This window comes from Cyprinus carpio, chromosome A17 (assembly GCF_018340385.1).
Source record: "Cyprinus carpio isolate SPL01 chromosome A17, ASM1834038v1, whole genome shotgun sequence".
Lineage (NCBI taxonomy): Eukaryota > Metazoa > Chordata > Actinopteri > Cypriniformes > Cyprinidae > Cyprinus > Cyprinus carpio.
This window is the reverse complement of record NC_056588.1, coordinates 20,990,596-21,018,070: the sequence shown is the minus strand read 5'-3', so window position 1 is coordinate 21,018,070 and position 27,475 is coordinate 20,990,596. Positions and strand designations below refer to the sequence as shown.

General features: G+C 36.5%; 2 pseudogenes; both read right to left on the bottom strand.

Annotated features, from left to right (window-relative positions):
- Positions 1–288: 288 nt before the first annotated feature.
- Positions 289–6,704, bottom strand: LOC122148203 (annotated as a pseudogene).
- Positions 6,705–19,114: 12,410 nt separating this feature from the next.
- LOC109055940 lies at positions 19,115–27,451 on the bottom strand (annotated as a pseudogene).
- Positions 27,452–27,475: the final 24 nt, after the last annotated feature.

The window sequence follows — 27,475 nt, the reverse complement described above, 5'->3', positions numbered from 1 at the left end:
ACAATTCTGCAAACACAACCTTCTGATTGGCTACATACTGAAATGGCCTTTGGCAAGGTTGTTTTATGTTACTGTCTGAATTGACCAATACGCAAAGTTAAAGCATGACAGAAAAAAAACAAAAACAAATAAACAACAAAGGTAACTAATAACATTAATTTCACAGCTCACTGATGAACAAAATATAGTACAGAAGGGGATGTAGAAGAAAAAGAGTATGACCAGCTTGGTTACTCCAAATCCATTTGAGTGGTTACAGAGGAGAAAAAATCTAGATGGGTTAAACTGGTAAAGGCAGTAGGTTCAAAGCGTGAACAGACCATGAGCTGTTACATTGCTATTTGAGCAAGACACTTATAGCCTCATACATATGTCATTGCAGGATTCTTTCATCTCCTGTGGGATTCAGTCTTTGTGAAGATGGACAGCATGAATTTTGCAGACTCTTTAGGATTGAAAGTAGAGGGTACAATGAGATACTCTCCTGGTTCAAGCTTGAAGAATTTCATCACATGGTCTTTTATCGACGAGGTTCTCACTCTCTTCCACGGTACGTCTGCGGTAGAAGAAACTTGGCAGGAAACTTCTCGTCCTTCATCTAAAAAGAATGAAATATTATCAGTTTATTTTACAAATATCAAGCAATTTATGTACTTACAAAGCAAAACAAATGTGATTATGCAGTTTAATACTATTAAGTTAGAATTGTATTTTACTTGCCTCTGGTGGTATCTGTTAAAGTAGAAAAACATGGAACACATACCATTAATAAGTGGAAACCAACATGAGTGCATTCAGTGAGATTTTCTGTGAGTCCAGTAGAGTTATTGTTAATACTGACCAGATAAACACTGAAGCCAATGAAGTAATTAGAAACAAGACTTCTGTGTCTGTTCTCATGGATCTGCATGAGGGACACCAGTATGTTTTCACGACACTGGCCACTAGCACATTCCTCATCAAGCGCCTCAATCCTCACCCGAAACTGAGGGTTTGTCCAGAAAGAGTCTACAAGACATCCATTGAATCAGACCTTTGTGGTACATAGAGTATACACATATACAGGATGCACACACACACACAAACACAGACCATATGGCCAAAAGTATTCATGTAGACACCCATGTTTGCTTGTTCAACATTTAAATCAAACACCATTGATCATTAATTGCATGTTGCATATGCATGCTGTATCTAATATTTTTATCAATAAAGTATTTGTGCTATATGCAATTGTATAAAATTAACACTTGCCTCTCTCTTATAATACATATATGAGCTACCTTTATTATTGATGCATCCACCAGCTGTAGTCCCAGATTCCCAGCTGCCATTGTAGCATGTTGTTGCCCAGCTGCATTTAGAAGAGCTGTCCAAAAAATCAGGACTGAGGCAGCAAATATCAATCTCTTCAAAGTTTTTGCTGAAGTCCTCCATTGACATCCTGCAGTAAAATATGTGTTATTTTATTAATGTTTCATGCAGCAAGAGGTCACATCTGAAACTGCAGTTAATGCCATACCAGAACTCTCCATCATTGGCCAAAGAACGACAAGTGGTTCGCTCCTTCTCACTCACTTTGTTCCACAGTGATGACCTGAAAGTTGTGCAAAGCATGTTAAAATTTTGTACATGGGGTTGTGCTAAATAAACAAAAGGAAGTTATAAGTATAAAATAATAGCAAATAAAGATAATTTATTTATTTTATGGTAGTATTTTTCTAAAATGTTAAAGCTGTCTTTTCAATGGCACAGAAATAAACAGCATACTATATATATATATATATATATATATGAAAAATAAAGTTAGTAATTGTATCTGCACCGTTTGCACAGACATGATACGTCATCAGCGCATTTCATTATGCTATATCAGACAGATCGAGGATGGAAGGCATTATAACTGTAATATTTTGCACTTTGTACTGTACTGTTTTCTCACCAGTGAATGAGACATGAGGTAATCTGACTGCATTGCATTCAACTCTCCACCAAAGTCATCCCTCATTGTGTCACCGGTTAGCCGGTTGTGCGCATTCATGTGTTTTGGAGGAGGCGTGGTTTTGGAGAGTGATTTGCAGGGGGCGTAGGATCTTATGCTTTTGTCATTGCTAGCCTGTTTGGAGCTTCATTTAACCATCTTATCTTATATTATCATACAGAATTTTGTCATTTCAAACAGGCTGGAATATTTTAAAGAGACCACAGCGCAAAACCTCGTCAAAACGTTTTGCTAATTGATGTTTGTGCTTTCGTGCTTTTTTACCCACCAAAAAAAATATGTCACTACTGAACCGGCTTTTGTTTGATAAAGGGAAAGCCTATTACAAAAGAATGACTCAAGGCAACCTGCCACAAAAGATGACAAAAAGATCATTCATTGATAACAATTTAATTAATGATTGTTTGGCAAATTCCACCGATATGAATGATAGTGACTGTTGGTGATGTAACTTGGTGATGCTGGTTTTTCTTGGTTGGTTGGTTGTAACAACAAATTTCAGGTCTTACTTGAAAATAAATAAATAAATAAAAAGGAACACCTAGAATATTTTGTAATAAACTTTGAATGGTAACATGCCAAAACTGGCAGCATCCACACAAAACTATTATTTAACTGGAATTATTTAAAATTTTATAAAATTGTAATATTGTGAAGAAAGAGCCATAGAAAAAGAAATGAATATGAAATTCAGATTTGTATACTTCTTATTTTATCCTATATAATACATATATGACAGGGACATAAAGACAATCCACCATAGTAAGCTACATTTAGTTTTAAAGATCTAATGTTTGTAGCCTAACCTGCTAACTTTAAGTTGTTTAAGCATACTAAAAACCTAATACAAGACCCAAACTTCTGATTCATATAATCATTAATTATCCAGTGTTACAAACAAACAGTGTTACTTTATCAATGTTGTGATTAGTGAGTCTATATAGTTTCATGTGAGTCTTACTTGTCACTCCAGGCACCGTTCCACTCGCCCATTCCCCACGGATTCAACACTCTCACCAGCTTTACTGGTTTTCCTCGGAATGTTACCTGTTACACCGTGACATGACACTTTTAATTCAAAATGCTTATGATAAAACTCTTTAAACCCTTATCATGGGCAGCTATTATTCTGTGGGATGTCACCTAAACTCAGAATATGCCATATAGGTTTTTCACCAGGATCATTATGAAATAACATTTTACCTGAGGGCTGAACTGCCTGCACACAATGCTTTGAGTTAAATTAAGAACAACAAATTATTTCTAAGAACCTACTCTTGCAAAATCACAGACCTGACATAAGAGATACACATGAACGAGTACAAATCGTACAAAGGACATACCAAAGGGTGGAGCTCATCTGTAACTTAAAGGGATACTCCACCCCAAATGAAAAATTTTGTCATTAATCACTTACCCCCATGTCATTCCAAACCCTTAAAAAGCTCAGTTCGTCTTCGGAACACAATTTAAGATATTTTGGATGAAAACTGGGAGGCCTGTGACTGTCCCATAGACTGCCAAGTAAATAACAGTGTCAAGGTCCATAAAAGGTATGAAAGTCATCATCAGAATACTCCATCTGCCATCAGACGTGCAATCTGGGGTAATTTGAAGTGACGGGAACACTTTTTGTAAGCAAAGAAAACAAAAATAACAACTTTATTCAACAATTCCTTTGTCAATAGTCTCCCCTGTGTCTCTCCATGTCACCACAAGGATGCTCTGTTTTCTTTCAAATCAAAGCTAAATACACGTAGAAACAGCACATCCTTGTGGCGCGGATGATACAAGTACTGTCGTCACTTCATCAGTGATATGGAGGGACACAGAGGAGACTGTTGAGAAAGGAATTGTTGAATGAAGTCGTTATTTTTGTTTTCTTCGTTTACAAAAAGTGTTCCTGTCACTTCATATAACCCAGATTGCACGTCTGGTGGCATATGGAGTATTCTAACTAGTGTATTTTACTTGGCAGTCTATGGGACAGTCACAGGCCTCCCAGTTTTTATCCAAAATATCTTAATTTGTGTTCCGAAGATGAACGGAGCTTTTACGGGTTTGGAACGACATGGGGGTAAGTGATTAATGACAAAATTATCATTTTGGGGTGGAGTATGCTAGCAACGAAATTAGTAAATAAACACTGGTCTACACGATTACAACAATGATTAAAAGAAGTATAAAGCGAGTCTGTTGATAAACACCTTTTTTATATTATAAGCCTGTCAATATGGAAGGATTATACTTATTATAGGACAAGAATATTATCAGTGTAACTCAAAATCAACCTCTTGCTTAATGAAAACAAGACAGGTTCCAGAACGGAGCCTTGAGGGCACTACTTGGGAACTTAATAAAAAGTAAAATGTTTTTTAAAACAAAATCTTTAAGTTGTTCGTTTAACTAGTGATGTTTCTATGGTGAACAAACTCAGAAAAGCCTGCCATTGCCAGACAACTAGATTTTATTTTTTTAAGGGATTCAATTATTTTTGTCATGGAATTGTCAACAGAATCTATCTAGCTAGAAACTGACATTATAATTTTTATTTACACATTTTTGAAAGAAATTTTGTGAAAAACATCAAAATATGTGTCTCAAAGAGCTAGAATTGTGTATACAAAATAATATCACATTAATAAAATAAAGCAAAGATTAAATAAAACAGAGGCCATGTAACTTAGCTTAATGCCTTTACATATAGTTCTATATAAGGGATGTGCTCCTGAAAGCAAAATTGGAACGCAGTTGATCTAACTTGCCATTAAAAACCTGGGTTATATTGAAAGCTATGAAATCTGATGGTACTTACCTTAAAAACCCCTGTCACAGTATATGCATGGCCCTGAACAATACCATTGGGTAATACATTCTCAGATTTTTCCTGATATGGTATGAAAAGAAAAAAAAAAAAACGTAATATATCAGTAATGCTGCCAAAGTAAAATATGTAGCAGGAAATAAAAAATAGCATTGTTTTATGTATTATTAATGCTCTACATTGTGCCCTACATCATACATTGTAAAAATATTCACTGTATTCATTTAGATTTAGTTAATGCAATTGCAAAACCTAACAAAATGCTTCAATTACAATGCTTTAGATGTTCAAGATGATAATATCTGTTACAGTAATGAAAGATCAAGCCTGAGGTCACTGCTTACCCCCTGATGGGTGTCGCAGGCCATCAGAGCCTTTTTTTTGACTGCACGGTCCATCAGGCTCCACAAATCAATAGCAGTTTTTTCTAGTTCAAAGCACACATGGACGCCACCGGTGAAGTCTACCAGAGCCTCAGACACAAAACCAGTATCCATGTCAGCATATGAGCCACACACCCTGTAAAAGTACATATCAAGTATATACGACAGTGGACCAAACATGCTGTTGGAATACTCAAATTTTTGATGATTATAAAATGACTGTTATATTTGTGACAATGTAAAATTATAAATATTTCCATCTTAAAGGCAACTTTAAAATGAAGTTACATAAAAAAAAATATTTACTAAAGACCATAATGGTGAAATCATTTCATGTTCAATAAATAAACATAATTTCAACGCTATAAGAAAAAATATTTTACCACAACATACTGGCACCTACTTGGCATAAGCTTTCTCCAGTAAGGCAGGCCAAAACTCATTAGATGTTTTTGAAAGAACAAAAACGAGTTCGCCTTTGATTGTTGGAAGTCTGTCATCAATGACAACATCAATCCATTTCCCAAACCGCCAGAACTATACAAATTAACCACAACATTAGGCTTAAGGACTGATGTACTTTAAAACAGTATTCAGTTATACTAAAAAAAGACAAAAGAACTCACCCTGAAGTGAAATATCCCTGCATAATCTTTACCAAATGACTGGTCAGCTGGCATGACCTGGTCCATGATGTCCTGCTGAAATGTTAAAGCCCCAACTGAAGCTAGAAACCAGCAGTTTCCTGAGATAAAGGCACAAACATTAAAGAAACAAATAATTCAATGAGTTGACCAAAGGCTGGTGTACAGTATATACAGTGACATCATTTACGGGGTAGATAACATGTCTACTGGAGTATGTATAGAAATACATAAATAAACATACCTAAATAAGATCCTTGGGAATAGTCAAACCTGGACACGCCCTGGACAATAAGCTGAGGGTCTGCTACTAATTTCTAAACGGTGAGAATACAATTAAATTTGGCCCAGGGTTTTGGGAATACTAGAAAAGGGCATTTAGATTCATATAATGCACTTTGGGTCTGCTTTCAAGACACTAGAGATATCTTGCCACTATTGTAAATCAGACGTGCTGGGAAATGTGACAGGTGTACCTGTTCTGACAACCCTTCAGAGACATTTTGCAATACTTTTGACAATGATTTTTTTTAAACAAGTTACTGAAGGTCTGAAGATGAAAAGTCAGTACAGGTAACTTACTGATGGCCTCAACCACTCGATTTGGCCCAGATCCAGTTCAAGTTTCTTATTTGGGTCAATGGAGCTGCTGTCTGGAGGGAACTTGTCATCAACAAATATCTTTTTACTGGTGATACAGCTCTTCTGCAGCTCCTGGTAGTCCTGATCCAAGAATTTCAAAGGGTCGTCGAGAGTGCCTGTGTTGTTTTTTGTGGTGGATTCAATCCTGGGTTTCTTGGTTTACAAGAGGTGGAGGCATTTTTTCAGTTGCAAAAGTCTGTTTCTTATGATAAGCTATAATGAAAAACAGATAAAGGTGTCACATCTGGCGAGATGTCACAGCTCTATGTTATGCTGTTTTGTTTTCAAAGACCTAAAAGATAAGGGACTTGTTTGACTTGTTTGTGAGTTTAGTCTTGTTCCTTTGAAAGACATGTAAGGGATATTGTACATCCAGCCGGTTGTTCTCGCAGAATAAACCCTGACAGTTTGATCAGGACCCTGACGCAAAGCACTTATCCCGCTTATTACACGGCTACTTGCGACATAAGTAAATAATAAAATGCAAAATATTGATTTGAGTTAAATTATTTGAATGGTTGTTTACAGGTCTTTTACAGGTTTTTATCCAGGGATAACATACCTTGGAATGTTGCGACTGACCAATCAGAATCAAGTATTCCACAGAGCCGTGTAATAAGTAAGGGATAATGTACATTCTGCGATAACAACTGGCTGGACAACCTCCGCTTCGCATCGGTGTCCTGATTACCCTGTTGGGGGTTATTCTGTGATAACAACTGGCTGGGTGTACATTATTCTGCTTATTACATGGCTACTTGCCACATAAGTAAATAATTAGACACAAAATATTGATTTCAGTTGAAATATTTGAACGCAAAGTGAACACTTCCGTGAACACATGAGCAAGCGGGCAAATTCAAACTAACTTGGACAATTAAGGGAAACGGTGCAGTCAAACAACTTATTACACAACATTTCACCACATAAATAATTAAGGCAATAAAAGATTTAAGATTAAAATGTTTTAAAACCTTACTAGTTTGTTAGTTATCTTATAATCCATTTCAGCGTACTAAACAATCGTAGTAAAATGACAGCAGCTGCATTTGTATGAAACAAGAGCAATACCAGGATGACATAATTAAACAATTGTACACCATTTTGAATCAAGTTTTAATATTTTATTAGCTAAACTACTGCAAAGCTTCCACCAAGAAAAACTGTTCCTTGCAAGAGTACAGAGCTGACTTCAGTTACCCGGATGAGCCTGTGTTATCAGCTTGTTATGTCTTGATAATTATTCAGAGACATGCAATATAATCAGTGGATGCATTCGATTTTGAAGATATAAATAATATACTTTACCTTCAAGGGTAACAACCTAAACGAGCAGTCTTCTCCCACTTGTTTTGACTTGTTCTCTTTGTTCTGACCTAGGCTCTGGAATTCTGTGCTCAGATTTAATGATCTTAAATAGCATAGCATAGTACGTCACTGCACAAGTAGCCTATACCATTGAGCAAACTGAAAGAGATTCCAAATTCCTCCCACCACTATTATATAATTAATTACATATCAGTAAATTCCACCATATATAGACTATAACTATATAACTCAATATAGAACAAAAATCAATATAGGCAAATCTCAAAGGTTTTAGAATTAACTTAGAATGAAAAGCCAATGTTTACACAAATATGTTTACTTGTTGAACATTTAATGGTTCTCAACATTAGTAAGGTCCTCAATGTATTAAGATTTCACTCACTCTCAGTGAAGGTATTACGTACCTTTATTACTGGGATGGCCACCAGCTGTAGTCCCAGCATCCCAGCTGCCGTAATAGCATGTGGAAGTCCATCTGCATTTAGAGGAACTGTCCAGAAAATCAGGACTGAGGAAACAAATATCAATGCCCCTAAAGTTTTCAGTGAAGTCCACTATTGACATCCTACAGTAAAATATGTGTTACTGAAAATATTTGATTTATGTTTAATGCAGCAAAAGATCAGTCTGAAACTACATTTAATGCCTACCAGATCTCACCGCCAATGGCCAAAGAGCGACATTTGGATTGGTCATTTTTCACTCACATTGTTCCATAATGATGACCTGAAAATTATGCATAAGCATATATTACAATAATACATTGGGTTTTCTTATAGCATAGTCATATTGGCTGTGCAGATAACTCAATCCAGTGGTGTGACTGAGAGTATATTCTCTACCAGGGATATATGACTGGAAATAAAATGATACCTTTGAAACTGAATATATTTGTGTATTAATTTAAGGAAGTATTTCTCTAAATGTGTATAAGTGACATTTCAATAGCATGGAAATAAACAGGATGCCAAAAAGGATGAAAATAAATAGCAAAAAGTTAGCAATTGTACAGCAAGGATTGATGGACTGAGAGTTTGCTTAGATGAGTGTGTCAGCTTAAAGTCAACTTTAATAATAACCAACTATTTACATTTTTATATTATAATAAAGACTGTTTTCATTTTAGCAGACTGAACTGTTTTACAGTGACCATGCCACACAACATCACATAAATATATATGTTTTCTTTTTAAAAATATGATGTTTGTGCTTTTGTTCTTTTTTCCCCCACCAAAAACTATGATGTAATTTCCTAGAAGGTGATGACACTAAAGAACTGGCTTTCGTTCATTATAAAGGGACAGCCTATTACAAAAGACTGACAAAGGCACCCTGTAAACAAAAGAAAACAAAAGCTGTCTTTTGTTGACAGGCGAATGCTGGTGGTATGAATGACAGTGACTGTTGGTGATATGACTCATGCAAACAAACCAACAAACCCTGTTAGTGTGAACGCCTTTTAACAGGACTCCAGCTCCATATTGAAAACATATAAGAAAAAAACAATTCTAAACTGATTACCAATTATTCATTATAATAATTTTCATTAACAAAATAAAACATAACAGAATATTTTAAAATAAATTTTAGAGTGGACGTGACGTCAAAAATTGGACCCACTGTTCACTTATTTGTGATAAAAAGAAATTAATAATTTCCTGATTGAACAATTGTGAGATTAAAGGGGTCATATGATGCAATTTCAAGTTTTCCTTTCTCTTTGGGGTGTTACAAGATCTTGGTGCATAAAGAAGATCTGTAAAGTTGCAAATACTAAAGTCTTAAACCCAAAGAGATATTCTTTATAAAAGATAAGACTCATCCATGCATGTCTATGTCACTGTGTGGGAAGATTTGCATAACGCCGCCCAAATGTTCATACAAAGAAAGAAGGCCATAAAACTTTGATTCTCGTTGTAGTATTGTTGCTGCCACCATGTTGTGGAGGAGACTCTGTGTGTTTCTTTGTGAAAGCGAAACTACTTTGTTTGGTCTTTCAAAAGAGGACACAACTAGAAATCAGTGGTTAAGTTTTATTTACAACACTGTTCCAGAAAAGCTCAACCCAAATATCCAGATGTGTGCAGCACATTTTACAGAGGACTGTTTCCTAAAACGAGAGTAGCCTACAATGCAGACTGTGCACAAAGACTGTTTCTATAAAGTGGGGCAATTCCAACTTTGCAAGGACAGTCTGACGCTTCTGACTCACAGCCTGTAAGTACGTTTTCATATGTAAAGGATTTGCCAATGATGATTCAAACGTGAGTTTTGAACAGTGTAGAGTAGAGCTTGTTGTTTGTCGTTTTCTCCAATCATAAATGAAGACATGGTTTTATGTTTTTGTGGCGTGATATGCAACGAAACGCGTAAAAAGACAGCATAAGTCAGTATAATCAGTAATTATGTCCCCACTGGATGCAACAAATGCCTCGTTTGTAATGGGTTTTATTGGTTTTGTCTCATGGCATCGGGACACAGCATCACAGTATGGTAAGAGGCGTAACATTTCCATCACATGCTTGAGGTATTCGGCCAATCACAACGCAGCTGGCCAATCATAGCACACCTCGCTTTTCAGAACAATGAGCTTTATAAAAATCAACGTGTTTCAAAAAGGCATAAGCATATAGCAACAAAAAAAAAAAAAATGTGGAAAATAAGTTGTTTTCGGAATCTTAAACTGCATAAACACATTGCATTACACCAAATACACAAAATAATGTTCTTTTTTGCAACGTCATATGACCCCTTAAAAGGCGAGGTCTAATGCTATTTCATGCATGCATGTAGTTATATTTACACTGTTAAAGAGTTGGATTCTCATGCTAAAACATGACCAAAAAAAAAAACGAGTTAGGTGTTTGATGGAGTATTACTTTGCCAAATATATTCCTTCAGGGTTTGTTTAAGTTTTCAAAAAGTTTTTTTTTTTTTTTTTTTTTGAGTATGTCCCTGTATGATAGTGGTGGAAATTTTGATTATTTCAAGAGATTCGTTCATTTTCAATTCGTTCACCAAAATGATTCGTTCAGATTCGTTCACTGATTCGTTCAGTAACCATTTCTTCATATTACACAAATACACCAGCAGGTGGCAAAAAAGAGTGTCTTATGTGTTATGTCTTAAGTCGAAGAACGTATTCACTTGTTACAAAACCCGATTTGGCTTTATTAAAATGTGTGTATAATCGCATTAAATAAAGTCTAAATAAGTTGTTCAGATGAACAAAGCATGAGGTTTTCTTGCATAATTGTTTGGTCAGACAGTTCATATATAATATATTTCACATTCATAAATCGGGGATTAAACTTCCCGGTATAAACTTGGAATTATGTTCTGTATGCTAAATATGAAAACAAGCGTATGTGCACAGTACCTATAACTGTGCTTTGCATCTGCTGATTGCTGATCGAGATTGACATGCTAAATGGCCGACTGACCCGGTATACTCTCATTCATTTCATTCACGAACGAGATAGGCTATGAAATACATATGTACCAGTTCAGTCATTTCGTTCACGAAAGAGAAGATCTCTCAATCTCGTTCAGACTCAAAACGAGATGTACCAGTTAATTTAACTCGTTCACGAATGACTCTCAATCTCGTTCAGTCATTTCGTTCACGAAAGAGAAGATCTCTCAATCTCGTTCAGACTCAAACGAAACTCGTTCAGTGAAAGGCGTATTCGTTCACTTAATTCAACAAATCACATGCTCCGTCACATCTCATACTCGAAGGCTACTGGCTCGAGGTTGAGTAATTCTTTGACAGGATGAAACAGTTCACAGAGCTACCCAGTTCTCCGAGCTGGCATGCACTGCTAATAGCGCAGTGCTGCTGTGGAGGGAGCAATTTCAGTGAAGAGAAATATCGTCAATGGACTACACGAACAAAAACCATTTGCTAAATAACAAAATAACACTATACACAAAACACCAAACACTAAATAGTCTCAGCCTCAGACGTCACGTCCACAGACCATTGGCTAAATATCTGATGCATATGGGATACAAAAGTGGAAACACTTCAGGAGTGTCGAAGTCGCCATCGGATTGGTTGAATTCTACAGGATTTCCGTGAGACGTGTGTTTTGTGTTCTTTAACGTTTCATCTGGAAACAAAGATACCGTGGCACCAAACCTCCTCACAACAGAAGAAAGCCACAGTGATGACGAGCAACTAAACACTGGATTTTCAAAAGTATGTGAAATATTTAAAGTTCGCAGAATTTTACACACCGGTCTGTTATTATGGTGATATTTCCACGCATTGAAACGTGCCGCTGAACGAAACGAACTGTGATTGGTTGTTTGACATGTCAGTCAAATGGCCTCATGGGCGGGCCTTGGCCAATGAAAGCTGCCATGAATTCCAGACCTTCAGTTTGAAGGTCTGGCCACGCGAGACTACGTACTAACACGAGACTGAACACTGTAAAATTGTTCTATTTCGAGGTATTTTGACAAGACAATAGCAGCGTCCCATACTACACAGCCCACGTCCCCTTTGCTGCACTGATATTCTTAAAACAGACCCGTAATTTTTTCCTATTTCTCTAACAAAAATAATCTTCTGAATCCTCGTCAGACCATGTTCTTTCTTTAGATCGCTGAAAACTGTCACGCATGTCGTCTGATTCGCGAATCTTCTATTAGGCTATTTTTATTTGTGTTTTTTTTTTCTTTCACACTTTTAGAACGGACTCAAATTGTTTGGCAATGCTCATTTATGATGTCCTGACATTTTATCCCACCCGTCAGATTTTCCTACCAGGGTTTACTGCACATGCGCACATCAATATTGTGTCCTTTTTTCTCATGCTAAACAACAATATTTAATGTATCTGCATTACTGTAAGGGTAGGTTTAGGGTTGTGGTAGGTGTAGATGTTAATAAACCTATAAATAAATTTTATCGGCAGCATTTTTCGTTGTCGAATTGTACTACCCACTGTTTTAATGGAAGGTAGCAAAATCTGACAGGGTAGGACAAATCGACAGAACGGTATGAGTTTTTATGTAATGTTGGGTATTTTAGTAAATATTTTAGGTGTATCAGCATTCAAGGGGGTTTCATCCAACTCTATCTCACAACCAATTCGTACGTATTTTACAAGGTGGCTAATTCGTATAAATTTGTATGACCTCACTCGTACTATTATATAATACTTGTCTAAACCCCAGTGCCAGTTAGGTTTAGGGGTGGGGTTAGGTGTAGGTCATTCGTAAAATGCATACAATTTGGCAAAAATCGTATAAATTTGAACGAGTGTGATCGTACGAATTCATACGAATTAGCCACCTCTTAAAATATGTATGAATTGCCGTGAGATCGGGCTGTTTCATCTTATAAGTTTGCTCCATCACAGAGTAATTAATAGGCAGTGCCTGCGCCAATAAAAAAAAAAAAAATTCCACTGACATGCCTCACGACAAAATCTCTCTATGTATGAACCCTGTATTCTAATAGTTGTAGTAATATCGGTCCGACAAATACGTGAATGGGCCTTTTTAATTTTTTTTTTATTTTTTTTTATTAATTTATTTATTTTTGCTGGATCTGTTAATAGAGTTTGGAATCTTTCGAAATTTTCTTGTTCCGGTTCTGCCTAACGTTTGCCGGTTCCGATTCTGATTCCGGTTCCATTAAAAAAAATTAAACAACTATTTAAAAAATAGTGGTAAGGAAAAATGCACAATACTCAACTACTCAATGCTCAATACTGTTTATTACTTACTGTTAACTTAATTTAAAGGTTGCCAATGTCAAAATTCAACATATAGGTGCATCTCAATAAATTAGAATGTTGTGGAAAAGTTCATTTATTTCAGTAATTCAACTCAAATTGTGAAATTCGTGTATTAAATAAATTCAATGCATACAGACTGAAGTAGTTTAAGTCTTTGGTTCTTTTAATTGTGATGATTTTGGCTCACATTTAACAAAAACCCACCAATTCACGATCTCAACAAATTAGAATACTTCATAAGACCAATAAAAAAAAAAAAAAAAAAAAAAAAAAAAAACATTTTTAATGAATTGTTGGCCTTCTGGAAAGTATGTTCATTTACTGTACATGTACTCAATACTCGGTAGGGGCTCCCTTTTGCTTTAATTTCTGCCTCAATTCGGCGTGGCATGGAGGGTGATCAGTTTGTGGCACTGCTGAGGTGGTATGGAAGCCCAGGTTTCTTTGACAGTGGCCTTCAGCTCATCTGCATAGATTCTCTATTGTTTCTCATTTTCCTCTTGACAATACCCCCATAGATTCTCTATGGGGTTCAGGTCTGCTGAGTTTTGCTGGCCAGTCAAGTACACCAGCACCATGGTCATTTTACTTTTGGTGCTTTTGGCAGTGTGGGCAGGTGCCAAATCCTGCTGGCAAATGAAATCAGCATCTTCAAAAAGCTGGTCAGCAGAATAAAGCATTAAGTGCTCCAAAAATTTTTGGGTAAACGGGTGCAGTGACTTTGGTCTTCAAAAAAACACACAATTGACCAGCACCAGCAGATGACATTGCATCCCAAATCATCACAGGCTGTGGGAACTTAAGTAACTTGGGCTATGAGCTTCTCCACCCTTCCTCCAGACTCTAGGACCTTGGTTTCCAAATGAAATACAAAACTTGCTCTCATCTGAAAAGAGGACTTTGGACTACTGGGCAACAGTCCAGTTCTTCTTCTCCTTAGCCCAGGTAAGACGCCTCTGACGTTGTCTGTGGTTCAGGAGTGGCTTAACAAGAGGAATACGACAACTGTAGCCAAATTCCTTGACACGTTTATGTGTGGTGGCTCTTGATGCCTTGACCCCCAGCCTCAGTCCAATCCTTGTGAAGTTCACTCAAATTCTTGAATCGATTTTGCTTGAAAATCCTCATAAGGTTCTCTCGGTTTGTTGTGCGTATTTTTCTTCCACACCTTTTCCTTCCACTCAACTTTCTGTTAACATGCTTGGATACAGCACTCTGTGAACAGCCAGCTTCTTTGGCAATGATTGTTTGTGGCTTACCCTCCTTGTGAAGGGTGTCAATGATTGTCTTCTGGACTACTGTCAGATCAGCAGTCTTCCCCATGATTGTGTACCCTAGTGAACCAAACTGAGAGACCATTTTGAAGGCTCAGAAAACCTTTGCAGGTGTTTTGAATTGATTAGTTGATTTGCAGAACCATATTCTAATTTGTTGAGGTGTTTTTGGGTTTTTGTGAGCCAAAATCATCACAATTAAAAGAACCAAAGACTTAAAACTACTGCAGTGAATTTATTTAATACACAAGTTTCACAATTTGAGTTGAATTAACTCAAATTTAACTTTTCCATGACATTCTAATTTATTGAGATGCACCTGTATATTACAGTATACATATTTTCAGGTTCCAATTCCGGTTCCATTTAAATGAATTATGTTTTTTACTATTTTACCTTCATTGAATGTAGTGTTGCTGGAAGGTAGTAAGTAATGTTGAGTAATGCTAGTACATCAATCAGCATATGCTTCAAAGTTTATGTTTTTTACACTATCAATAACATTTTGCTTTTCAAGCAGGAATAACCTGGTTGGCTAAAAAGTCCCTTGAGGGCTAAGACACTTGTTCGTTTCCCTAAATTAATGAAATATAAACTGTTATACTTATAACCATGTATACACACACTCCATGAAGCCCTATTTTACAAATAATAATGCAGTCAGGAGATGGTGTGATACAATGAGTGGTTTCTACATTTTAAAACATGTAAAATGCATGAAAATAAATATTTTCTATCACTTTGTTTATCACTCTTGAAATGACCTGTACAGTCGTGGGAAACGTGTTCGGCAGTTAAAGACACGAAGCGGTGGAAACATTGTGTTCAGTAATTAAAGAGGCAGGGCGGCGTTTCTGTTATTTGGTTTGTGACATCCTTCATGGGAAACGCCAAATCATCAGAACACCGGCGCAAGGCTGCTCACAGCGCTTGGTCACGTGTCACGCCAGAACCGTTTTCGGAACCGATACTTAGAAATTGCAGGTTCTGAATAAGAACCGGTTCTCGGTTCCCAACCCTAGTAATTAATAAAGTCTCTAGTAAACCCGTCAGACAGGTAATATTAAAGTTGTGACAACTTCCAGACACGCACTGGTAGTATTTTACTTGAGATAATACAAATATCCAACATGAAAATTGCAGTACAAGCTAGCTAACGTTAGTTCGCCATGAAGCACTGATGTCAAAACCATAAGTCAGTCGACTCTAATTTCGATAATTTCGAGTTAAACTATAGGATGTACAAATATTGCTTATTGGCTTATTCTTTATCTAAGTCATTTTTATTGTTTATTAAAATTGTTCCATTTAAGTTTCCCCAAACAGATGGGCCAAATTAAAGTTTGTTTGATTTGAGTGGCGTACAGAATTTCCCCCACCTTTGTGAAATGCTTGATCAATAGTAGCAGATCATTTGCAGACAAAACATAAAAACTATAGGCTAGTTTGCTGCAAACGAGTAATTTTTATTATAAAGCTTCCATTTTTTTCTTATAAGGTGCAGAGGAGTTTTTATATGTAGCCTACCACAATGTCAATATATATTTGTGACACGTACATGATGTGTGAACGGTTTTGTGACTGCTGTAAATTAGGGATGTGTGGTGATGATCGGTTGCTGTTCCTCCCTGTATTATAGTTTTATATAATGCCACTAGATGGCAGTGTAGACTCATTCATACAGGTTTGAATGTGACGCAAAAAAAAAATTCTATACTAATATACAAAGGAAGTAAGGGCAAATTACAGTTAAAATTTTGCTAAAATTGGGTCTCTTAGACTATGATCTGACCTGGAAAATGGAATGTGAAACTGATATCAAATCAAGCAAAATTCAAGCTGGAGAGAGAAGAGAGAGACAGGATCTCTGTGTATCTGGAATAGCCTAGCATTTGAAATCGGATACAGCAAAGACATTCCTGTTTACAAAGATCCACTGCTACGCTCTCCCATGTTCAGCAGGGTAACTTTGAGATCAGCAGTTTCACGCTGTGCTGTCTGCAATGCTTACAATATGCTGCTTTTCTCTATACATCATTACTGATTACCTTCTAGCCGCTTGCTGACACTTCTTTTAAGGTTGTAGAATAGGAGAGCTCAGTGAGGCTTTTTAGTCTTAAGAAAGCCACATCTTGGCTGGACCTTATACCAACAACACCCTCATTGTCAGGAGGTTAGACACTCTACTGTGATTATTTTGGGAACAGATTTCCCTTGATCAGTGGTTTCCAACCCTGTTCCTGGATCCCCCATGAACTCATGCATGAAACTGACCCAGGCATTTAAGTCTACTTGCTGGGGTGGCAGGGTGCTGAGCGAAGCTTTTTCAGAGGATAGATGTTTCTTTGGTGTCAGCTGTTTAAATGCCTCCTCAGTTATCACTTGTGAATCATCTCCTGTATCAATATTAAAGTTAAGTGTTTCCTGACCTATGTTCATTAGTGCATTACAATGCTATATAAATGCAATACAAGGACATTCCAGTAAGTAATAAAGGAACCTTTGCTGATTTACCTTTTTACAAAGGAAAACAAATGCTCATTCTTCATAGAGAAGATTAGCATCACAAGCACAGCTTTGCAGGAAAAATAATTTAAAAGATGAGTGTAATTTTAACTGTAAAAATATTGTAGAAATGCTAATAAAAAATAAAATAAAAAAAACTGTTAATATGTAAACAGTAAGTTCCTGTATTATATACATGAAAAAAAACTGTAAAAGACCCTAACCAGATATTTCATGTAATTTAAACAGTAAAATGCTGTTAATTTTACAGTTATTTTTAGACCAAATCAAACCTATAATTTACAGTCAAATACTGTAAACTGATATTCCCAGAATTCCCGGTATGAGGCTTCACATTTGAAAGTATTTTGTTTAAATAATCATGTTTCTTAATTGTTTTTGTTAACAGTTTTGTACATTGAGGTGAATAACATTGACTATATCATTATAATGGCACCTGTGAAAGAGTGGGATATATTAGGAAGCAAGTGACCATTTTTGAAATTCATGTGTTGAAAACAGGAAAAATTGGCAAACAAAAAGGTCTGAGTGACTTTGATAAGGGCTAAATAGTGCTGGCTAGACGATTGGGACAGAGCATCTCCAAAACAGCTTGTGGTGTGTTCCCGGTATGCAGTGGTTGGTACCTACCAAAAATGATGCAAGGAAGGACAACTGGTGAATCGGCATTAGGGTTATTATGGGCACCCAAGTCTTACTGATGCATGTAGGAAACGAAGGCTAGTCCATCTGATCCAATCAAAGCTACTGTAGATCAAATTTGCTGAATTGTTTTTTTTCTTTATTTTTTTGCCACTAGTGTTCATTTCAGATGGAAACTGTAGTGATTGTAGCAAGAGGAGACTGGGTTTTCCTTTCCTAAAGTAGGAAACTTTGCTTCCTTTGCACTTGTTAGCAAAAATTTAGAAAATGCTCTTCCACACACACAGATCAGTCAGGAAAATATCAAAAGCAATATTTTTTAAAATAAATAACATATTCCCCAGCTATTGAAAGGGAGTATCTATTAAGCCAGTTTAAGATTATTTTTGGTTTATCACCAAAATATGTACAAGCTGGCCTTGCTTCAGTAACAAGCTTTAATATACAGAAATTTTTATTATTCCAATGTTCTGAAAAACAGTTTAGACACTAAATTTTTTTAATTTGGATTTAAATGTGTTTCATTGCATGGACAGGACAATTTACAGTAGATGCAAGACTTTGTTAATCGTAATTTAATATGGACAAAATGACAACAAACCAACACTCAACTTTAGGTTGCATATTTGAAAGACACTTTAATCCAAAAGTGGCTTATATTGCAATCTAGGTATACATTTCATAAGTTCATGCATTCCCTGAATCAAAACCCACAAACATTAAAATTGTGCACGCCATGTGCTACTGGTTGATCTTAAGAAACCCTTAAGCTTCATTGACACATTTTTAAAACAGACATGTGTTCCTCTGAATTCATGTGGCTTCCATAAACAGATGGCCAATACTTACAATACATTTGCCTTGTTGTGTCACTCTAAGAAAATCTGGATGCTAGACTGAGGTATTAGCTTTATATTTTTTACTTATTTGGATTCATTAAATTAGAATGCTGTCACCACATCCAGAAAGAAGCTACCAATTAATTTTTAAAAAGTTTACTGATTATTCTTATGCAAGCAATATCTGATTTCTTTGGAGAACAATATTAATAGAAATATATAAGAGCTTTTCATGCCTATATGGGAGCTTTATTTGCGCTATCTGCAGCAGTATAACTTATTTGGAATTAATGAAAAGAACTGATATAATGCCACACTTTAATTCAAAAGAAAAAGCAGAACATACTGATTCCAATTCATGTGACAAGTAATAAAAGGATTGCCACACCCTCATCAAGAATGTCTTCATTCTACTCAGGAGTTTCTTGAATATGTCTGTTGGAAAAATAAAAATAGATTAAAAAAAATTACATCACAGAGCTGTAATTTCAGGTTCCTCTATACTATATGCCTTAAGCACAGAGTATTTAGGGACCTGGGCAATGCTTTAAAATGCTTCACAACTTACTCCATGTGTGTCTCATTCTTTGAGAAAACAGACAGGACAAAGGAGGCCATTTCACCAGGATTCTCTGTGCACGGTACAATCAGATACTCTCCCGGCTCCAGCCTGAAGAATTTCATCACCTCTCTGAACTCTACTAACTCATCAGTCTGTGCTACAGACTCTTTGTCAATGAAGAACTCAGATAAAAACCTCCCACTTTGACTTCTCATCTGAAAAAGAATTATAAAATGTATCTTTAGTGTATTTTAAAAATGAATACATAAAAAAAAAACTCTTCTTGAAAGGACCATAAGATTATAACATTTAGGTTAATTTTCACTTGCCTCTATTGGTATCTGTGAAAGTACAAGAGGAAAAAGGTAAACAGCTATCAGGGATATTGCAGTTTATGCATAAAAACCGTCAATGAAAGTGCTGAGGCTATCACAACTTTCACAAAGCACCTGCCACTTCTTCTTTATAAGAACAAAACCACTCCACAACCTCAAAGCATGGCACACTAAAATTGCTCTTTTTTTTTACAATTCACCTCTGCTTTAGCTTGTTTCTTAGCCTGGCTTTCTAATAAACCTAGCATTGTACACTACTAATACTGATGACTCTGTGACTAATTGCTCACGTTTCTTTGGGGGGGGGAATTGTACCTTAAATGGTTAGTTCACCCAAAAATTAAAATTAGCCCATAAATTACTCACCATCAAGGCATCCTAGGTGCATATGACTTTCTTCTTTTTTTCGACGAATCCAGTCGGAGCTATATTAAAAATTGTCTTTGATCTTCCAAGCTGTTAAATGGCACTCAGCGGGTGTTGCAGGGCATCAGTCCAAAAGCAGTTAAATAAAAAGCGCCCATCCATAAAAAAAAGGTTTCTCACACGGTTTAGGGGGGTGAACAGAGTCCTCCTGTAGCGAATCGATGCATTTTTGTACGAAAAATATCCATATTCAAAACATAATAATCATTTTAATCTAGCTTGCGCTTACTGTTGTAAACGGAAGCATATCTGGGTGGATGACGTATATGAGGTCGGCTTTGCGCCGCTCAGAAGTGACGAAGGCGAAAGTGCAGGGAAGAGATCAAAAACAAAACAACAGTCACTAATTAGAAGTACAAAACATGGATTTGTAAAGAAGAATGTCGGAGGTAGTTAATGTCCAGCATGTGCGTTCAGATGGAGTGGCATTTACTAAATACATCATCCTCCTGGAGCTGCTTTCTGTGTACAAACTGTTGGCGCAAGCTAGATTAAAGTTATTATTATTGTTAATCTCCAGCACGTGCATTCAGATGGAGCAGCATTTACTAAAGCATGTTTTTATATTTGATCTCTCCCCTGCTCTTCTGCCTTCGTCACTTCTGAGCGGTGCAAAGCCGACCTCATACGTCATCTGCCCGGATCTGCTTCCGTTTATAACAGTAAGCGCAAGCTAGATTAAAATGATTATTATGTTTTGAATATGGGTATTATTTTTCTTACAAAAAACATATCAATTCGCTACAGGAGGCCTTTGTTCACCCCCCGGAGCCGTGTGAGACACTTTTTTAATGGATGGGTGCTTTTTATTTAACTTCTTTTGGACTGAATCACTGCAACACCCACTGAGTGCCATTAAACAGCTTGAAAGGTCAAAGACAATTTTTAATATAGCTCAGACTGGATTCATCTGAAAGAAGAAAGTCATATACACCTAGGATACCTTGATGGTGAGTAATTTATGGGCTAATTTTAATTTTTGGGTGAACGTACCCTCACAGTCACTTTGGATAGAAAGTTTAGATAGATCTACTAAATGCATAAATATACTATAAATGTAAATGAAAGCAACTTCAATTTATAAAGAAACTTTAAATTAAACTATATCAGATTCAAACATATGTAAATTCTATACATTATTTGCCATATTTACATATGTAAACATGCATAGTATATGAAAAATACTGACCTCAAAAACATAGAAGCCAATATTAAAATTATCTTGGCTATTTCTGTGTCTCTTCTCATGGTTCTGCATGAGGGACACCAGTATATTTTCAGGGTGCTGGCCACTAGCACATTCCTCATTAAGCTCATCAATTTTCACCCGAAACTGAGGGTTTGTCCAGAAAGTCTCTATAACATATTAAAACAATATTTGTTCATTATTTAATTTCTATGCATTTATTCCAAGTTATATCTGTCTTACTTATACAAGCCTTGGGTATATACTTGTCTATATATCATTTTGCTATGATTGCTGATTGATATTAGGGCTTTATGTGCAAAATATAGACATATTAATACAGTAATAATACCCAGTCTTAATTATGTCACCACCTGCTGTAGTCCCCTCAGCATTCCATCTGCCAAAATGTCGTTCTGACGTCCAGTTGACATTCAGCGGAACCATCCAGAAAATCAGGACAGAGACAACATATGTCTATGTTTTCAAAAATGTTGGTAAAGTCTTCCATTGACATCCTGCAGTTAAAATATATGTTTCTAAGTAAAATGTGATTTCATACTTTGTATATGAAGTAGTCATTTCTCACATCAAGTGTGAGAGGATGGGGGTATCCAACATGGTCATGCTCACCAGAACTCCCCCATTATTTAAAACTTCATGGCAAATTTTGCGGACTTCCTCACAAACTGTGTCCCACAAAGGTGATCTGTAAAATTAATAAGCAGACCATCGGTGCTATAATGTAGCAAATACAAAGAAACTTTCACTTTTAAACAAACAGAGACTTCTCTGCTGAGTTTGTGAATGATACTGGCTAAATGAAGCTGTGACTGTAACCATTACCCATCACTCCAGTCTCCTTGCCACTCTTCTTGGCCCCCATGGGTTTAATAGTCTCACTAGCTGGACTGGATTTTCTCTCACTCATCACCTGTTGTACATAGCCAGGAATCAATGTCAGTTTAAGAGATTTATTAAAAGTAAGTAAAAGAGTATTAAATTAAAAAGGAGAAAGACACAAATATGCACATTAAATATGCACACACAAAATCCTCTTTTTCTTTTGCAACTTACCTCTGCTCTAACTTGGTTCTTAGTTTGGCTTTTTTTTATAAACCTGGAATTGTACACTATGAATATTGATGGCTCTGTGACAAATTGCTCACATTCATTCAATCTACATATTGCACCCACGATGCAAAGCAGAAAAATCACTATGAAGAGCTCAAAGACTTGTAAAACGAGCTAAAATGCCACTTCTATTATTTTATCAGTTAGGTTTAGGCAGGCTTCAGTGTAGGAGGTTATTTGTTATTTTCAAATGTGATTAAAGGGAAACTCCATCCCTGCGCCAATGCGCTGTTTGCTTCAAACCAAAGTGTAAATACACGTAAAAACGTATCCTTGTGGCGCGGCTGACACAAAAGAGCAAAATGGCACTACGCTGATTTGGAGAGACACAGAGGAGAGGAAATTGTTGAATAAAGTCATTATTTTTCTTTTCTTTGTGTACAAAAAGTATTCTCGTTGCTCCATAATGTTACGGTTGAATCACTGATGGCAGATGGTGTATTCTGACGATGCTTTTCATACTTTCCCGGGACCTTGACAGTGTAATTTACTTGGCAGTCTATGGGAACAGTCTCAAGCCTCCCAGTTTTTATCCAAAAATATCTTTAATTGTGTTCCGAATACGAACGAAGCTTTTACGGGTTTTGGAACGACATGGAGGTACGTGATTAATGACAAAATTTTCATTTTGCGGTGGAGTAACCCTTTAACATTTTATCGCCACTCACCAGACATTTCATTTCTAAATGGCCGCGACACGTAAAAACCAACATAATAAAAAGTTGCCAGGTTTGGATAAAAAAAAAATGAACACACTTTTAGCGCCACTTAATGAACAACACTTTGAAAGTGAAACTTAAGAAGTAACATAATATCACTTTGCAGAAATGTCACCACAGAAACGTTTTCCCAATGAACCCAATGAACCGCTGTAGTGCTTACTAATATAGTTTTTCAAATTTTCTTTTCTTCATTTTTTTTTTAACACAAAAACAAGTACATTAACATTTTGTGCCCTAAATTCAAGGCCAGACTACTTAGTAGTATCACAACCCTGTTCCTGGATGACAAAGAGAGTTGTGGACCAAAGTGCAGGTCTACAAGGCTGGTGTGGTGAGCCACACCTTTCCTTTCTACGGTAGTGAGTCATGGACTTTGCATGCTCAACAAGAAAGTATTACCTCCATCACATACCAGGCATCCTGTGAAGGACAAACATCTCCCCAAATGCACTGTCCTTGAGAGCAAGGATTCTCATCCATGTTCATCCATCTTAAGTAGAGATGCATGTGATGGCTAGGTCATGTTGTCTAAATGGGTGATGGGTGGATTCAGAAAAGATTCTCCTGTATGACAAGCTGTCACATGGAATGCGACCAACAGGTAGACCTCACGTGAGGGACAAAGACTTGTAAATGACATCTCAAGGCCCCTCGGAATCAAACCAAACTCTTGGGAAACTGCTGCCTCAGACAGAATACAAGTGGAGACAGATTGTGTAAAAAGGCCTCTCTAACTTTGTGGAGATGCTCAAATAGCAGTCTCAGACTAAGCAGCTACAGAGGAAGGCTAGGACCCAGCCTATCCAACAAGCTGCAGGTTTTGTGGCAGAGACTGCCATTCCCAAATTGGATTTTTGAATCACAACCGAAGTTGTACCAGTGATCTTCATCCAATATGATCCATGGGCCCCTTGAAACTGACGGATGCCTATACTAGTGCCGTCATTAAGGTCAAAAATGTACCTGAATCTCAATTCCACCGTGGAAGCATCCTATTAAAAATGGTTATAATCTGAGACTAACTGAAACAGCCAGATGCGTGTGTGGTCTTACCTCAAAAACCCCTGTCACAGTGTAAGCATGCTCTGCAATTATGCCATGAAGTAACTCAGTTTCTTCAGGGGTTGTCTAATGTTACATACAAAAAAAAACAAGTTTAAAAACATTTCATATTAAGACATAGCAGGCCATGTACAGTATGCAGTTATTAAAAGAAAACTTTTATATACTTTGAAAATCTTGACTTCTGCATACATTAGTCATTGAATCTAATCTGATCTTCAACCTAAATCATAACAATGCACACAAATACAGCCTGCTTTTTGCCTTAATTTGACAGTACAAGGCTACGGCTCTGATTTGTATTGTGTTTTAAGCAGACTGAGTTTGTTGTTGTGACAGTAAAAGATCAGATCAAATTCAGCTTTTTGTGTTATGTGCTTTTTTTTTTTTTTTTATGACGATCCATTTGACATTCTGCCTTTGGAAAGACGTAACAAATATATGACTTGGATTTGGTAAAGTCTTTCTTACCCCTGTTTTAGATCCGCAGCCCATAAGCGTTTTCGACTTGAATGCACGTTCCATGATTTCCCACAAATCAGCAGGAGCTGTATTCAGTGTATAATACATATGCGTCCCACCAGTGAAGTCCATCAGGGCCTCTGATATGTAACCAGCGTGCAAGTCAGCAATAGACCCGCACACCCCTGTTAAAGACAGTTTATTTGAGTTCACTCATCAGCATACTTGTAGGTCAATTTAAATTTCAGTTATTCAAATAATGATAAAGACGGGACACTTTTTTTTCTCAAAATAATGGTACAAACTTTGCATATGCTTTCTCCCAGTAAAGCAAGGCCAAAACTCATTAGACGTTTTTTGAACACACAAAAAGTAGTTCATCATCAATATTTGGAAGTTGGTCATCAATAACAACATCAATCCATTTCCAAATCGCCAGAACTGTGATAAATAATAACACATGGAAAATATGACTTTCTTATGTTGAAGAAATTATAATGTGAGAAACTTCTGATTAAATATTGAAATATTGAACAGTTATTATAGTCACCCTGAAGTGAAATATCCCAGCATAATCCTTGGTGAGTGATTGTTCAGCTGGCATGACCCTGTTTTAATGATATCCTTCTCAAAAGTTAGAGCTCCAATTTGCAGCCAAAAACCAACAGTTTCCTAAATAAATAAAATATTACATATATATCTGAAGTCACATCTAAAATATGTACAAAATGTGTTAAAATAAATAGTGTATATTATTACTAGTTTCCCATCATATGGTGCATGATGCCATTTTATTTTAATTGTTAAGAAGAGACATGAGTTGATATCTGGGTTAAGATCAAAAAATTTGGCCCACAACACATGTAATAGTAGACATAGCACCTATGGTATGACACCAGAATCTACTCAAAACTTACCTAATACATCTCCCTGTTGCATAGTCAAAAACCTTGACACCTCATACATCTACAATTATTTTTAGGGGTCTGACACCAATTCCTGATAACAGAAAAGCAAGTGCAGCTCCTTCAGTAGCGAAACATGGACACATACACAGAAGAGAGATTTGTAATTCATAAATCCATGCAAAGCTGTGAAAGCCATTATGGCAGAAGGTTTGAATATTTATTAGCAAAGAAGTTCTGTAATGTTAACTTACAGATGGCCCGGCTTTCCACACACTTGAACATGTCCACATCAGGCGGCAGATCATCAAACAAGCATCGACAAGCCAACTGGAGCTGTCGTCTGGAGGGGAAACAACTCATCATTGTACAGTGTGTGTTTCAGTGAGACAGTTTCTGGTGCAGCTCTGGTAGTAGTTCTGATCCCCACCAGGAAGTTCCAGTGGAACCTGGTAGGAGAATTCCCATCATCTCTGCTTCACAGCTTGGGTTGTGATGGCACCACATCAGGGGGAGGAATTTTTCACTCAGAATGCTTTGCAGCATGGCAAACAAAAATACAAACACATTTTTTAGCATTGTGCTTGTGATTATCAACAACTGAGTGCACAAGGCTGCAGGTCAGTGTATCCTTTTGTAAGGTGCATAAGTTTTAATTTAACCCGATCATTTTCTACTAAATAGGGAAATGTGGACAGAAATTCCAAACAGTCTACAAAAATGCAAATAAACCTGTATTGTTAGCAAAAAAGGCAGCTAAGGCAGTTTGGGTTAGAGAGTCAAACTTGTAACCCAAAAGCTCGCGGGTTTTGAGTCGCGGTACTAATGGTGTTTAATAGTGGAAATAAAGTGTTATTATTTTTTCTTCTATAATGTACTTCAATACACTGAGCTGTTAACTGTGTGTGTAAATATAAATGTATCATCATAACACTAATTATGCTCAATTTTTATACTTAGTGTAAATACTTAGCATTCTAATAGCCTAAAAAACAAAAACAAAAAAAAAAAAAGAAAAAAAATGACAGCCCAAAACTTACCTGTGTGTAAAATTCGTTATTGGGTCAGCAGGGATTTTATGCCAAGGTGCATTGCAGCAAAAGGTTTGGCACAGCATGACAAAAAATAACACTTTTGCAAACCTTTTGGTGTTTTTAGACATGGCAATAGACATGGCACTGGCCAAAACATCTATTTAAATACAAAGATCATTAAGAAAACTAGCTCAGATTACCAATGATGATCCACTGGAAACAGAACATTTACTTTAGTACTCTAAGTTAATTTACAAATCATAGAAAAAAAGAGCAAAATAGAAATATGACAATTTAACAACTCTTTCCACACTATACTGTATATTGAATGGTAGGAAATGATGCAACCCACAACCTTTGAGATGTTAGCTTACTCATAAGAGGTGCAATTCCAATAAAAGATGCCTTTAATGCTCAGTGAAAACAGAGCTTAAAACACAGGTAAATTTAGTAGCCCAGTAGAAAAAAGGAAAAGGATAAGTTCAAAAAATTGTGTAATGCCATTTCATGCATTCTGACTTATTTGCACTATTAAAAGAGAGTTGGGATTCTCATGCTAAACATGGCCACATGCACATCAACAGAAACGAAAAGCAAGACCACCTCCTCAATGTACAGTTTTGCCAATTTATAAGACCATTTTAGACTCCTTTAGCGACTTTTTTTTTCTTTCCAACAAAAGCGCCAAGTAGACAAATCTGTGTGACTTCTTGGACGAACCTTTACTTTCTGAGACTTGATGGTGGCGGCGCACAACGAGCGCATATTGTCTTGTAAAAGGCAAATACA